Consider the following 13,822-nt stretch of genomic DNA (forward strand, 5'->3'; position numbering starts at 1 on the left):
AAAACATGCAGACTCCACACAGTTACCCAAGGTCAGAATCAAACTCAGGACCTTGGCACTATAAGGCAGTCGTGCTAACCACTGTGCCACCATGCCCAATGGTGGAATTTCAATTCAATTAATATAATCTGAAAATGAAAACTCATCTCAACGGTGGAGACCATAAAACCATTATCAGTTCTTATAAAACCCAGGTTCTTCAGGAAGGAAATCTGACATCCTTACCTGGCCTGGTTTATGTGTGACTCCAAATTGACTGTAATGTGGTTGCCTCTTAAACTGCCCTCTGAAATGGCTGAACAAGCCACCCAGTTCAATTAGCATAGGGAGCAAAATGTTAGCGTTGCCAGCAATGCCCCTATCCCATGAAAATAAAAGAAAGTGGTTTAGTGATCATAGAATTTACAGTGCAGAAGGAGGCCATTCGACCCATCGAGTCTGCACTGGCTCTTGGAAAGAGCACCCTACCCACGGTCAACACCCCCACCCTATCCCCATAACCCAGTAACCCCACCCAACACTAAGGGAAACTTTGGACACTAAGGGCAATTTATCATGGCCAATCCACCTAACCTGCACATCTTTGGACTGTGGGAGGAAACCGGAGCACCCGGGGGGAACCCACGCACACACGGGGAGGAAGTGCAGACTCCGCACAGACAGTGACCCAAGCCAGAATCGAACCTGGGACCCTGGAGCTGTGAAGCAATTGTGCTATCCACAATGCTACCGTGCTGCCCACTGATCTGAGATCATAGGCTTAAAATAATTGACAAAAGAATTAGAGAGAAAGTGAGATATTTCTTCATGTAGCTGTTCAGCTTGCAAAGGAACTTTCAAAGAGCAACAATTGACTTTACAGAGTATTCATTTGTACAGTTATAGGAAATGGGTTGTGGGACTGAAGTGGACAGCTTTCATAGTTGGCCTCTTTCAGAGGGTCATAAAGAGTGGATGGGGCCGAATGGTCTCCCTCTGCACTGTAGGGATTCTAAGTTATTTCTTTCAGAGAGTTCGCTTAGTGTGCTGTGTGACTCGATGAGAGGCACCTTCTCTGCAAATTGGCTCAGTGCAATTGAGAGTGGAGAGGCACAGTCAGGGCAATTGTGCAAACACGTGCTCCGCTCAGCAGCTTCACAATGGGAGGGGAGGAGTGTCGACAGAGCGCAGGCGCAGCTGGTCGGCGCACGCGTCCCAGGGCCGCGGCAGTTACCATGGCTCCACTGACAACAGCGGAGATCCGGGACAGGAGAGGTCGGCGGCGGCGGCTGCAGAGGGGAGCCCGAGGTCAGCAAACACTCGGGGACACAGCCAGCCCTACCCCACCACGCGGGGCTGGGCCGAGCCGGGCCCAGGGCCACCTTCCAGTTTGTTTAGTAATTGTGCTTTTGGTCGCTGCTTTGGGATTGTCCCACCTCAGAGATCCAGGGATTTATGTGGCTGCGCCACTCAGAGATCCAGGGATTTATGTGGCTGCGCCACTCAGAGATCCAGGGATTTCTGAATTGTGCCACTCATGCACGGATTTCTGTGGTTGTGCCATTCAGAGATGCAGGGATTTCTGTGGCTACGCCACTCAGAGATCCAGAAATATCTTGGACTGTGCCACTCTGGGATCCGGGGATATCTATGGCCTGGAGCTGTGGCCTGCGGTTATGCCACTCAGGACTCCAGGAATATCTGTGGCCAGGCTGTACCACTCTGGAGTCGAGGGATTTGCGGCCTGGTGTTGTGCTACTCAGGAATCCAGGAAAATCTGGGGCCTGATTTGTGTCGCTCAGGGAGCTGTGAACTGGGGTTGCGGCACCTAGAGTTTCAGGGATATCTGGGTTCCAGTAGCTGGGTTGTGTACCAGTCACTGGTCCACTTGGGCCAGTCAATGCTGCCTGACCTGGTGAGCAGTCAGCCTGCAATTTCCTGGTTTGTGATCTATTACTGTTCATCATCTGGGCTGGTAAGAAGTCAAAGAATGCAGTATCTGCTTTTAGTGCCATATGGGTTGGGGTAAATCAGCAGCCAGGGAGTTTAGGTTGCCATAGCAATACAGTATGTGGCTGCAAAGAAGAGGCACAATCTCCAGTGTCACAAAGGATGTCAACATTGCAGGCTAGGTACCTCTTGTCATAAGCTGGCTTTATGCTCAGCAGTGCTCTGATATGATCCCATAAAGTCAGATATTTGGGCAACAACCGTTCATGGTAAAATATGATATAAGCTGATTTTAGCAATTTTAAAAATAAAATAATATTTGGCTGTGCACAGGCCTGAGATAGCCAGTGATTTGGAGGGGATTAGGAATATGCTGGAGTACCGAGTACTCGGCGATAGCCATTTCGGATCATGCCCCGCATTGGGTATACCTAGAGCTGGGGGAGGAGAGGGACCAGCGCCCGTTGTGGCGCTTGAAGGTGGGGCTGTTGGCGGTTGAGGAGGTGAGCGAGCGGGTCCGAGGAAGCACGGAGAGATACCTGGAGGCCAACGATAACGGGGAGGTCCGAGTGGGGATGGTCTGGGAGGCGCTGAAGGCGGTGGTTAGGGGAGAGCTGATCACCATTAGGGCCCACAAGGAGAGGAGAGAGCAGAGGGAGAGGCTGGTGGGGGAGATGGTGAGGGTAGACAGGAGGTGCCGGAGGAGGGACTGTGGAGGGAGAGGCATAGCCTCCAGGCTGAATTCGACCTGTTGACCAAGAGGAAGGCGGCCACGCAGTGGAGGAAGGCCCAGGGGCGATTTATGAATATGGGGAAAAGGCAATTCGGATGCTGGCGCGTCAGCTTCGGAAGCGGGACGCAGCTAAGGAGATCGGGGGAGTTAAGGATAGGGGAGGGAGTGTGGTGCGGAGTGGGGTTGGCGTCAATGGGGTCTTCAGGGACTTTTATGAGGAACTGTATCGGTCCGAGCCCCCACTGGAGGAGGGAGGGCTGGGCCGCTTTCTGGACCAACTGAGGTTCCCGAAAGTGGAGGAGGGACTGGTGGCGGGATTAGGGGCCCCGATTGGGCTGGAGGAACTGGCCAACGGGATAGGGAGCATGCAGGCAGGGATGGTTTCCCGGTCGAATTTTACAAAAGATATGGGGACCTATTGGGCCCGATGCTGGTTAGGACCTTCAATGATGCAAGAGAGCAGGGGGCGTTGCCCCGACGATGTCCCGGGCACTGATCTTGATCCTGAAGCGGGACAAGGATCCCCTGCAGTGTGGGTCTTACAGGACGATTTTGTTGTTAAATGTAGATGCCAAGGTGCTGGCGAAGGTATTAGCCACGGGAATTGAGGATTGGGTGCCGCAGGTCATACGCAAAGACCAGACGGGCTTCGTGAAGGGGAGGCAGTTGAACGCAAATGTGCGGAGGCTCCTGAACGTTATAATGATGCCGGCGAGGAAGGGGGAGGCGGAGATAGTGGTGGCGATGGACGCTGAGAAAGCCTTCGATAGTGTAGAGTGGGGGCACTTGTGGGAGGTGCTGAAGAGGATTGGGTTTGGGGAGGGGTTCGTCAGGTGGGTTAGGCTGTTGTACGAGGTCCCGATGGCGAGTGTGGCCACAAACAAGAGGAGGTCTGAGTACTTTCGGTTGCATCGAGGGACGAGGCAGGAGTATCCCCTGTCCCCCCCTGCTCTTCGCACTGGCGATTGAACCCCTGGCTATGGCACTGAGGGAGTCGAGGAACTGGAGGGGGCTGGTGCAGGGTAGGGAGGAGCATAGGGTGTCGCTCTATGTGGACGACTTGTTGCTATATGTGGCGGACCCGGTGGAGGGAATGCCGGAGGTAATGAGGATCCTCGGGGAGTTCGGGGATTTCTCAGGGTACAAGCTCAACATGGGGAAGAGCGAGTTGTTCGTGGTTCACCCAGGGGACCAGGAGAGCGGGATTGGCGAGCTCTCACTAAAAAGGGCAGACAGGAGCTTCAGGTATTTGGGGTCCAGGTGGCCAGGAGCTGGCGGGTAGGGTACAGTCAGTCAAGATGATGGTGCTCCCAAGGTTTTTGTTCCTGTTCCAGTGCCTCCCTTTTCTTATCCCGAAGACCTTCTTTAGGTGGGTCAACAGGAGCATAACGGGGTTTGTGTGGGCGCGAGGGACTCCGAGGGTGAGAAGGGTGTTCCTGGAACGGAGTAGGGATTGGGGGGGGATGGCGCTGCCCAACCTCTGTGGGTACTACTGGGCCGCCAATGAGGCGATGGTGCGCAAGTGGGTGATGGAGGGGGAGGGGGCGGTATGGAATAGGCTGGAGACAGCATCTTGTGAGGGTACGAATCTGGAGGCGCTGGCACGGCGCAGCTGCTGCTCCCTCCAATGAGGTATACCACGAGCCCGGTGGTGGCGGCTATCCTCAAAATCTGGGGGCAATGGAGGTGGCACAGGGGGAAAGTGGGGGCCTCGGTGTGGACCCCGATACAGGGGAACCACCGGTTTAGAACATAGAACATTACAGCGCAGTACAGGCCCTTCGGCCCTCGATGTTGCACCGACCTGTGAAACCACTCTAAAGCCCATCTACACTATTCCCTTATCGTCCATATGTCTATCCAATGACCATTTGAATGCCCTTAGTGTTGGCGAGTCCACTACTGTTGCAGGCAGGGCATTCCACGCCATTACTTGTCCCAGGGAGAATAGATGGAGGGTTTTCGGGGTGGCACAGGGCAGGGATAAGAAGGTTGGGGGATCTGTTTGTGGATGGGTAGTTTGTGAGCCTGGGTGAGCTGGAGGAGAAGTACGGGCTACCCCCGGGAAACACATTTAGGTATCTACGGGTAAGGGCGTTTGCCAGTCGGCAAGTGGTGGAATTCCCGCTGCTGCCACCACGCACGGTACAGGACAGGGTGCTCTCTGGGTGTGGGTTGGAGAGGGGAAGATCTCGGCAACATACCAGGTGATGCAGGAGGAGGAGGAGGCCTCTGGAGGAGCTGAAAGGTAAGTGGGAGGAGGAGTTGTGGGAGGAGATAGAGGAGGGGACGTGGGCAGATGCCCTTGGGAGGGTGATCTCTTCCTCTTCGTGCGTGAGGCTCAGCCTCATACAGTTTAAGGTGCTGCATAGGGCACACATGACTGGGACAAGGATGAGCTGTTTTTTTGGGGGTGAGGCCAGGTGTGTTAGGTGCTCAGGGAGCCCAGCAAACCACACCCATATGTTCTGGGCATGCCCAGCGCTGGAGGAATTTTGGAAGGGTGTAGCGAGGACGGTGTCGAAGGTGGTAGGATCCAGGGTCAAACCGGGCTGGGGCTCTCAATATTTGGGGTTGCAGGGGAGCCAGGAGTGCAGGAGGCAAAAGAGGCCGGTATTCTGGCCTTTGCGTCCCTGGTAGCCCGGCAAAGGATTCTTCTTCAGTGGAAGGATGCGAGGCCCCCAAGCGTGGAATCCTGGATCAACGATATGGCGGGGTTCATTAAATAGGAGAGGGTGAAATTTGCCTTAAGGGGATCGGTGCAAGGATTTTTCAGGTGGTGGCAACCGTTTTAAGACTTCCTGGCAGAACGGTAGACAATGGTCAGCAGCAGCAGCAACCCGGGGGGGGGGTCTATTTTATTTTTGTTTGTCTATACTGGGGGAACTAAGGGTGTATATATTTGCTATGTTTGCTATGTGTTTCGGCGGGTGTTAATTTATTATTTAGGTATGGGGGGAGGGGCGCACGGGGTTTGGTTTTGTTTTGTATTTAATTCTATTGGGTTCCTTTTACATTTTGTTGTTGATATTTTGTGAAAACTTTAATAATAATTATTTTATTTAAAAAAAGGAATATGCTGGAGGTGGGACCATGGCTAGGATCTAATGGGTAATCAAATGTTGGGGCCAAAATGGATGGGAAGGACACAACTAGGACAGCAGCCGACTCTTAGGTTTTTCGGATCACAATTGTGTTTAAAAAAAAGACAAGCTAAATACTTCACCCATTTTGGTATTTGATTACAGATTCAAAAAATTAATATCCAGTGACATTAATGCAAACAGCTCATACATTATCTAGGTAGCTCTGTCTCTCTTTTGCAAATCGGTACATTTGTCACTCTCAAGTACTTGAGCATACATTCATTCACTCTCTAAAATCAAACCTCGAGGGCCTTCCATATTTCATCCCCATAGCTTTCAAGAATTTCAGATGTACCTACTCCGGTTCTTCCACTTCTCTTGCTTAATTAATTTCTCTAATACTTTCCTTTCATTATAATATTAGCAAAGTTGAAGTCCATGAGATTCAATGGGTAGAGACAACATGCATATCAAATTGGTTAAGAGACAGAAAGCAGTACAGCAGTGATCAGATGTTTTTCACACTGGAGGGATGTAAACATGGAGTTCCTGAGGAGCGATTATCAAGAAAATGGCTATTTAAATATTTATTAATGTCATGGGCTTGGGTGTACAGGATATAATTTTAAAGTTTGCTGATGCCATGCATCTCAGAGATGTAGTGAGACATTTTAGGGTGCCATAGATAACCTGTTGCAATGGAGAGACAGGTGGAAGATTTAACATAGGGAAATATGAACTGATACATTCTGGTGTGAAGAATGAGGAGAGGCAACACAAACTAAATGTTACAATTGCAAATGGTGTGCAGGAACGCAAACCTGAGGCATACATACACTAATCTTAGATGGTAGGACAAGATTAGAAGGTTGTGGGCGTCCGGTTGCGGCGATGTCCAGCTAAGCCGCACGTTTCGGCGGCTCCAGCTCAAACGGACCTTCGGGCTCTTTTAAGAGCCCCAGCGGGGAATTTTTCCAGGACGAAACCCGGTGTGGGGTGAGACAACAGGGAGTCGTCCCCCCAACGAAAGAGAAAAATATCGGCGGCGGCGGCCAGATCGCAAAGAATCCTCGAAGATAGGGACAGGAGGAAAAAAAGAGCAAGATGGCGGCGGAGAAAGCCCAGGCGACATGGGGGCCAGACCAAGATGAATATTTAAGACGGTGTGTGGTGCTGCTTAAGAAGGAGGTGCTGACCCCAATGCTACAGGCAATTGAGGGGCTTAAGGAGGCACAAAAGACCCAGGAGACGGAGCTCCGCATGGTGGAGCAGAAGGTGACGGACAACGAAGACGAGATCCTGGGCCTGGCGGTCAAAACGCAGACGCACGAGGCGCTCCACAAAAAGTGCATTGAAAGGATTAAAGCCCTAGAAAATAGAGCACGGAGAAAGAACCTTCGGATCCTGGGTCTCCCCGAGGGAGTGGAAGGAGCGGACTGTGGGGCTTACGTGAGCACGATGCTAAGCTCGCTAATGGGAGCTGAGGCCCCCTCGGGCCCCTTGGAAGTGGAAGGGGCTCATCGGGTCCCTGCGAGGAGACCAAAGGCGGGAGAACCACCTAGGGTGACGATCGTGCGATTTCATCGCTTCAATGACCGAGAAGTGGTTCTGAGATGGGCCAAAAAGGTACGAAGTAGTAGATGGGAGAATGCGGTGGTACGGGTGTACCAGGATTGGAGTGCAGAGGTGGCGAGAAGGAGGGCGAGTTTTAATCGAGACAAGGAGGTGCTACACAAGAAGAAGGTGAAGTTCGGGATGCTGCAGCCGGCGCGACTGTGGGTCACGTACCAGGAGAGACATCACTACTTCGAAACGGCGGAAGAAGCATGGACCTTTATTAAAAACGAGAAACTGGATCGGAACTGAGGGACTGATGTTAGAGGGGAAATGACAATGCCGATGTATATAGGGATGTAAATTGGGAAGGGGGGGACACTAAGAAATGTGGGCGCCGTTGGGGGGAAAGAAGAGACATAGGTGGGGGATGGGGAATGGGAGTGGGGCGGTAGAGGGAGCTGCGCCACAAGGGGCGGGACAACTATAGAGAATACGGGGCCTACTGTCCTTGTTCCCGCGCCAGAAAGGTGATGGCAGGAAGATAGGCGCAAGGTAGATGGGAGTTCCCCACACGGGGGGGTCAAGGACTGAGCTGGAGAAGCCGGGGTCAGTTGAAGTCAGCTGACTTTCGGAAGTAATATGGGGGGAGCAGTCATGCTAGATGGGGATCTAGCGGGGGGGGAGGGGGGGTGGGGAGGATAACTGGGTTGATGCTGCAGAAGAGGAACTGGTTAAAGAAAGGGTGGTCGGGGCTGGAATGCGCCACCTGGGGAACGGGTGGGAGCGCGGAACCGGGACGTGGGACTGGCCTAGAGAGGGTGATGGCTAGTCGACACGGGAAGGGAGCAGGTACCCCCCCAGTGCGGCTGATCACGTGGAACGTGAGAGGCCTAAATGGACCGATTAAAAGGGCCCGAGTGTTCACGCACTTGAAAGGACTGAGGGCAGAAGTGGCTATGCTTCGGGAGACACACCTGAAGGTGGCGGACCAAGTTAGGTTAAGGAAAGGATGGGTGGGACAGGTGTTCCACTCAGGGCTGGATGCAAAGAACAGAGGGGTGGCCATACTGGTGGGGATACGGGTATCATTCGAAGCTAGGAGCATTGTAGCAGATAGCGGAGGCAGATATGTGATGGTGAGTGGCAGACTGGAGGGAACGGAGGTCGTGTTGGTTAACGTATATGCCCCGAATTGGGATTCATGAAGCAGATGCTGGAACGTATCCCGGACCTGTAGGTAGGAAACCTAATAATGGGGGGAGACTTCAACACCGTGCTGGACCCAGGGTTAGATAGATCTAGATCTAGGACCGGAAGAAGACCGGCAGCGGCCAAGGTACTTAAGGGGTTTATGGACCAAATGGGGGGAGTGGATCCATGGCGATTTGTTAGGCCGAAGGCCAAAGAGTTCTCCTTCTCCCATGTTCACAAAGTGTATTCCCGGATAGATTTCTTTGTTTTGGGAAGGTCGCTGATCTCGAGGGTGGAAGAAACTGAGTATTCAGCCATAGCTGTCTCAGATCATGCCCCACACTGGGTGGACCTGGAACTAGGAGAGGAGAGGGAGCAGCGTGAACTCTGGCGATTAGATGTGGGATTGCTGGCGGATGAGGGAGTCTGTGGAAGGGTGCGGGGATGTATTGAGAAATACCTGGAGGCCAATGACGACGGGGAGGTCCGAGTGGGAGTAGTATGGGAAGCACTAAAGGCGGTGGTCAGAGGAGAGCTGATCTCTATCAGGGCCCACAAAGGGAAAATAGAGGCCAAGGAAAGGGAAAGATTACTGGGGGAGATTTTAAAGGTAGATAAAGAATACGCGGAGGCCCCGGAGGAAGGACTATACAGGGAGAGACGACGACTTCAGACGGAGTTCAACCTTTTGACCACTAGGAGGGCGGAGGCGCAGTGGAGGAAGGCACAGGGGATGAGATATGAATATGGGGAAAAGGCGAGTCGCCTCTTGGCCCATCAGCTGCGAAAGAGGACAGCGGCGAGGGAGATAGGGGGAATTAGAGATGAAAAGGGAGCTACGGTGCGGAGAGCAGGGAAGATAAACAAGGTGTTTAAGACCTTTTACGAAAGACTTTATAGGTCCCAACCCCAGGAGGGAAAAGAGGAGATGCGGCAGTTTTTGGACCAATTAAGGTTCCCGAGGGTGGATGAGCAGGAGGTGGAAGGCCTGGGGGCACCAATTGGGGTGGATGAGGTTACCAAGGGGCTGGGGAACATGCAGGCAGGGGAGGCCCCGGGACCAGATGGGTTCCCGGTGGAATTTTGTAGAAAATATGTGGACTTGCTGGCCCCGCTGTTGGTAAGGACTTTTAACGAGGCCAGAGAAGGGGGGACCCTACCCCCGACAATGTCGGAGGCGACGATATCGCTAATTTTGAAGCGGGATAAAGATCCGCTGCAGTGCGGGACCTATAGGCCTATCTCACTGCTAAATGTGGACGCCAAGTTGCTAGCAAAGGTGCTGGCAACGAGGATAGAGGATTGTGTCCCGGGGGTGGTGCACGAAGACCAGACAGGATTCGTAAAGGGGAGACAACTAAATGTCAACGTGCGACGGCTATTAGGGGTGATAATGATGCCCCCAGTAGAGGGGGAGGCAGAGATAGTGGCGGCAATGGATGCAGAGAAGGCATTTGATAGGGTGGAGTGGGAGTATCTATGGGAGGTGCTGAGGAGGTTCGGGGACGGGTTTGTTAGCTGGGTCAAACTCCTCTATGGGGCCCCAACGGCAAGTGTGGTCACGGGTCGGCAAAGGTCGGAGTATTTTCGACTATACAGGGGAACAAGACAGGGATGCCCGCTGTCCCCATTACTGTTCGCGTTGGCAATTGAGCCACTGGCCATGGCGTTGAGAGACTCCAGAAAATGGAGAGGGGTGATTAGAGGGGGAGAGGAACACTGAGTGTCACTCTACGCGCATGACCTACTGCTGTATGTGGCGGACCCAGTGGGGGGATGACAGAGGTCATGCAGATATTGAGGGAGTTCGGAGATTTCTCGGGATATAGGCTTAACATGGGAAAGAGTGAACTTTTTGTGATACACCCTGGGGACCAGAGTAGAGGGATAGATGGCCTACCGCTAAGGAGAGTGGAAAGAAACTTTCGATACCTGGGGATTCAGATAGCCAGGAGCTGGGGAACCTTACACAGACTTAATCTGACACGACTGGTGGAACAAATGGAAGAGGATTTCAAAAGGTGGGACATGCAACCGCTGTCACTGGCGGGCAGAGTGCAGGCAATTGAGATGATGGTCCTCCCGAGGTTCCTATTTATGTTCCAGTGTCTCCCTATACTGATCACTAAGGCCTTTAAAAAAAATAATAAAAATAGACAGGAGCATCACGAGCTTCGTGTGGGCAGGGAAGGTCCCGAGGGTAAGGAAGGGGTTCTTACAACGTAGTAGAGACAGAGGGGGACTGGCGCTGCCGAATTTGGGCGACTACTACTGGGCCGCCAATGTGGCGATGATTCGTAAGTGGATGATAGAGGGAGAGGGAGCGGCGTGGAAAAGACTAGAGAAGAAGTCCTGTAAAGGGACCAGTCTAGAAGCGCTGGTGACGGCGCCACTACCGCTCTCACCAAAAAAATTTACCACAAACCCAGTGGTGGCAGCAACGTTAAGTATCTGGGGGCAATGGAGGCGACAGAGAGGTGTGTTGGGAGCCTTGGTGGGGTCCCCAATTAGGAACAACTATAGGTTTACCCCAGGGAGGCTGGATGGAGGATTCCAGAGCTGGCACCAGTTGGGAATCAGGAGAGTGGGAGACTTATTTATAGACGGGACGTTTGCGAGCTTGGGAGCGTTGGAGGAAAAGTATAAGCTGCCCCGGGGAAATTTCTTTAGATATATGCAGGTGAGGGCGTTCACAAGACAACAGGTGAGGGAATTTCCGCTGCCCCCGACACAGGGGATCCAGGATAGAGTGCTTTCGGGGGTGTGGGTCGGGGAGGGCAAGGTGTCAGAGATATACCGGGAGATGAGAGAAGAGGGGGAGGAGCTGGTGGGCGAACTGAAAGGAAAATGGGAAGAAGAGCTCGGGGAGGAGATTGAGGAGGGTTTGTGGGCTGATGCCCTAAGCAGGGTAAATTCCTCTTCCTCGTGTGTCAGGCTTAGCCTGATCCAATTTAAGGTGCTGCATAGAGCACACATAACGGGAGCAAGGTTGAGCAGGTTCTTCGGAGTTGAGGACAAGTGTGGGAGGTGCGGCGGAAGCCCGGCAAACCACATACATATGTTTTGGTTATGCCTGGCACTGGAGGGGAGTGACGGGAGTGATCTCGAAGGTGGTGAAGGTCCGGGTCAAACCATGCTGGGGGTTAGCTTTATTTGGAGTTGCGGATGAGCCGGGAGTGCAGGAGGCGAAAGAGGCTGGTGTCGTGGCCTTTGCGTCCCTAGTAGCCCGGCGTAGGATTTTACTCATGTGGAAGGAAGCGAAACCCCCCGGACTGGAGGCCTGGATAAACGATATGGCGGGGTTCATAAAACTGGAGCAGATTAAGTTTGCGCTGAGAGGATCGGCTCAAGGGTTCACCAGGCGGTGGCAACCGTTCCTCGACTATCTAGCGGAACGTTAGAGGGAAGATAGATGACCAGCAGCAGCAACCCAGGGGGGGGGGGGGGGGGGGAAGGGAGGGAGGGAGGGTAAAATGTTTGGGTTCTGGGAGGGGGGGGGGTGGACGGAGGGGGGGTTTCATTTTATGTTATTTGGTTAGTTTACCATGTTAGTTAGTTACTCAATGTTAGATTGTAGTTATCATGTTACTTGTATTTAAAACATTTTTTTTTTTTTTTTGATTTGTAAGGGGGAAAAAATTGTGATTGAAAAACTTTAATAAAATATATTAAAAAAAAAGATTAGAAGGTTGTTCAAAAAGCGTATAATAATAATTTATAATCGTTATTAGTGTCAAAAGTAGGCTTACATTGCACTGCAATAAAGATATTGTGAAAATCCCCTAGTTGCCAGACTCTGGCGCCTGTTTGGGTACACCGAGGGAGAATTCAGAATGTCCAATTTACCTAACAACAAATCTTTCGGAACTTGTGGGAGAAAACTGGAGCACACGGAGGAAACCCACGGACATACGGGGAGAACGTACAGACAGTGACCCAAGCCGGGAATCGAACCCGGTTCCCTGGCGCTGTGAAGCAACAGTGCTAACCACTATGCTGTAGAGCCGTGGAGTAGAATAAGTAAGAAAGTTAGGCAAATTACTTTTTCATTTTCTCTTTATAAATCACTGGTTAGACTCCAGTTGGTGTATTATATCCAATTCTGGGCATCACACTTTAGGAAGGATGTCAATTCCAGAGAGAAGATGTAGAAGACATTTACTAGAACAGCAGGCTGGGGAGACTAGAGCAACTGTGGTTGTTCTATAGAGCAGGAGAGATTTAACAGAGGTGTTCAAAGTCATAAAGAATTTGATACAGTGAGACAGTAACCAGAACACTGATTTAAGGTAATTGACAAAAGAACTGAAGAGGAGCTGAGAATTGTTTTTATGCAACGGGTTGTTATCTGGAATGTACTGCCTGAAAAGGTGGTGGAAGCAGATTCAACAATAGCTTTCAAAAAAGGAATTGAATAAATATACAAAGGAGAATAATTTGAAGGGCTATGGGGAAAGGAGATTGGAGTGGATCGAATTGTATAGCTTGTTGAAAGATCTGGCAGAGGTACGATGGGCCTGATGTGACATTTTGTGAGTGTGATATCGCCAGTTGCTGTGGGGTCAGGGTTACGTGAGAGCAAACATTTGGGAGTCAGGTCATCTAAATTCCACGCTGTGAAACAATAATTAATTTTCCTAACTTTATCCCCTGGGGAATGCCTATTTCCTTTTATGAGTAAGGTTGAAGAGTCCCATAACAAGGAAGCCTCTGACCCCTATGGTCTGGCCCTATCACTTCTTGAGTTTCCCTGGAGACATAGGGCTGGGCATGTGTCTGCAGTAGGTGCAGGCCCAGCAATGATATGGAGGAAGGTTGACATGTTTTTCTTGAACTTATGGCCATGAAGTATGCAGTCTCAAGGGTGTCCTAAAAAATGGTATTTGGTTTGCAGTGGAAAGCCTCACCATTGAGAAGGTCTGGGTAATGGCAGACCACCTAAAGAAGAGCCATAAGTTCTGTTTTGTCATCTATCCAAGCAGATTCTTGGTTTTGGAGCCATTCCGGCCATGCTGTCAAACTCTCCCAGCCCATTAAAAAGTGAAGAGGAAACTCAGACTAAAGCATTCCATCAGCGGTAAAAAAAATGTTCTCACCATGATATCGAAATCTAAAATGCGAGGCTTGCCTAAACGACTATCAAGATCGCTAAAAGCAGAGTTTTTAAGAACAAAGACATCTTGTGTATGCGGTAAGCATGCTGGCCTGGCCACAAGTGTCATTTGAAGTGAATTTCATGGTTCCGCCTGCGCAAAGATCCTATAGCAATGGTGGCACACCTGCATGCTACCTCAAAAAAGCAATGCTACTAACATCTAGTAGCTTT

General features: G+C 51.4%; 1 protein-coding gene across 5 annotated transcripts in view; it reads left to right on the forward strand.

Annotated features, from left to right (window-relative positions):
* Positions 1 to 1,204: 1,204 nt before the first annotated feature.
* The window catches only part of iqub (IQ motif and ubiquitin domain containing), a 101,163-nt gene continuing 88,545 nt past the window's right edge, over positions 1,205 to 13,822 (forward strand). For all 5 annotated transcript variants that reach the window (XM_072484467.1, XM_072484472.1, XM_072484469.1 and 2 more), the window contains exon 1: positions 1,205 to 1,287. The gene's annotated coding sequence lies outside the window, so the exon portion shown is untranslated. The remainder of the gene's footprint in view (positions 1,288 to 13,822) is intronic.

Source organism: Scyliorhinus torazame, chromosome 19 (assembly GCF_047496885.1).
Source record: "Scyliorhinus torazame isolate Kashiwa2021f chromosome 19, sScyTor2.1, whole genome shotgun sequence".
In the NCBI taxonomy this organism is placed as follows: Eukaryota; Metazoa; Chordata; class Chondrichthyes; order Carcharhiniformes; family Scyliorhinidae; genus Scyliorhinus; species Scyliorhinus torazame.